Source organism: Octopus bimaculoides, chromosome 5 (assembly GCF_001194135.2).
Source record: "Octopus bimaculoides isolate UCB-OBI-ISO-001 chromosome 5, ASM119413v2, whole genome shotgun sequence".
NCBI classification, from domain to species: domain Eukaryota; kingdom Metazoa; phylum Mollusca; class Cephalopoda; order Octopoda; family Octopodidae; genus Octopus; species Octopus bimaculoides.
Genome location: NC_068985.1, coordinates 76,662,093 through 76,664,398, shown reverse-complemented (window position 1 = coordinate 76,664,398; position 2,306 = coordinate 76,662,093). Strand labels below are relative to the sequence as shown.

Below are 2,306 nucleotides of genomic sequence, written 5' to 3'. Positions count from 1 at the left end.
ATATATATATATATATTTATATATATATATATATACACACACACACTATAGATTACGTATATACATGTATATTATACACACTTATGTACACGACATTACTTATATGTTTGTGTGTACACGCACGTACGCATACACGCACACTGACATATGCACACACAGAGACACACACTCACAAACACACTCACACACACACAAAAGCAAACCTATATACATACAATAATACATGCATACCTGCATAGGAGTGTGTGTGTGTGAGAGGAAGATGTCATGGCGGCTAAACAGACCAGCATGTTTACCTATATTTACATACAATATATAAAGAAACCTATGAAAATGCACTCATACATGTGTGTATACATATATATATATATATATATATATATATATATATATATATATATATATATATATATATATGCATGAGTGTACAAATATATTTGCGTGTTTGTCAGTCTGTGTGTCTGTGTGTCTCTATGTATGTATGTACCTGTGTGCGTGTCTTTATGTTAGTGTGTACTGATTTGTCTGCTTCCCTGTAACTTCAGGCTGTGGCGAAAGAGATCTATTGAATATGCACAACACTTAAAGTATATAAGTATTGGCAGGGTGTCTATTTGTTCAACTGAACCCTTCGAGATAGTGCCCCAGCATGGCCGCAGTCTAATGACTGAAGAAAGTGCAAGATATGTATTTTGAGTACTTGTATTCACACACACACACACGCTGTCTGTCTGTCTGTCTCTTTATTTCTCTCTCTCTCTTGCAAATGTTTGGTATTTTAGATTTTCTTTTCTTTCGATTTTGGTATGATTGTATATTTGTATTTGGGAAATAGGTCAACTAGGGGATGAAGCCCAAGTCTAAACATGTCATCTATTATCATTTCTTAATAAAGCTCATATAAAAACCGCGAAGGTAGTTCAGAATGAATATGGCGCTAGTCCAACTTCGTACGGCAAGCAGTATGCGAACGCTTAGGTAGCTTATCTTTTTTTTTTATCTTTTTACTTGTTGCAGTCATTAGATTGCGGACATGCTGGGGCACCGCACTGGAAAATTTTCAGTTAAATGAATCGACCCCAGTAATTATATTTTTAAGCTTGGTCCTTATTCTATCGGTTGTTTTGCCGAACCAGTAAGGTACGGGGACGTAAACACCCCACCACCAGTTGCCAAGCAGGGTTGGACACACGCGCATGCGCGCACACATACATACCCAACACACACACACACACACACACGTACGATGTGTTTCTTTCATTTTCTGTCTACCAAATCCACTCACAAGGCTTAGGTCGGCCCGAGGCTTTTGTAGAATTGTAAAAGTCACTTGTCCAAGGTGCCATGCAGTGGGACTGAACCGGAAACCATGTGGTTGGGAAGCAAGCTTCTTACTACACAACCAAAGCAAAAATCCCACGAATTACACTTTCACTTCAGAATGTTAACCACCTCACTTCCGCTTTTTAAATTTAGCTTTATACACACATATACAATATCCCCTATTTGTTTTTAAAGAGAATCGTTCCAATTATAGAGTTAATCACCTGAGATAAATTCATTTACCTTAAACCTATTTGGAAAATAATACTTTTTCAAATTGTAATGAAGTGACTCTAAAAAATATAAGATATCTTATACTTGTTTCACTCATTGAACTGCAGCAGTGCTGGGATACCATCTTGAAGGGTTCAGCTGAAAGAAAAAAGAAAAAGAAAAACGACGTCACTACTCACTCTATTTTTAAAGCGTGGTGATTATTCTATCGTTTATTTTGCCGAACCGCTAGGTTATAGTGACGTAAACAAATCAGCACCGGTTGTCAAGCGATAGTGAGAGATAAACATAGACATAAACACACAATATGTGTATATATACGACGGGGTTCTTCCAGATTCCGTCTACCAAATTCAGTCACAAGGCTTAGATCGGACCGGGGCTATAGTAGAATACAAGTACCCAAGGTGTCACGCTGTGGGACTGAACCCAAGACCACATTGTTGGAAAGCAAAATTCTTACCACACAGTTACGCCTGCGCCTTAAAAAGTGAGATGCTTACGGCACCTAGGTTTCCCAAGAAGTAACCCATCTAAGTACTGATTAGGCTCGACGTTTTTTAACTTTGGTGATCGGACGAGAACCGATGCTTTCAACGTGAGATGGACGTAAGCGTATATAAATAGTGAAATAACTTATCAAAACATTTATAAGACTAAAAGAAAGAAACAACTTACAGTACTTTAAGATCGAAAGTTTTAAAATAGAAACAATTTTAATGAAACATATTTTCTACCTATGAATATTG

The 2,306-nt window shown here is 37.2% G+C and overlaps 1 protein-coding gene and 1 pseudogene across 3 annotated transcripts in view; one reads left to right on the top strand and one right to left on the bottom strand.

The window, feature by feature from the left end:
• LOC106881248 (uncharacterized) overlaps positions 1–2,306 on the top strand; it is a 276,422-nt gene that overhangs the window by 13,886 nt on the left and 260,230 nt on the right. The window lies entirely within an intron of this gene.
• On the bottom strand, positions 2,054–2,172 carry LOC128247967 (5S ribosomal RNA; annotated as a pseudogene).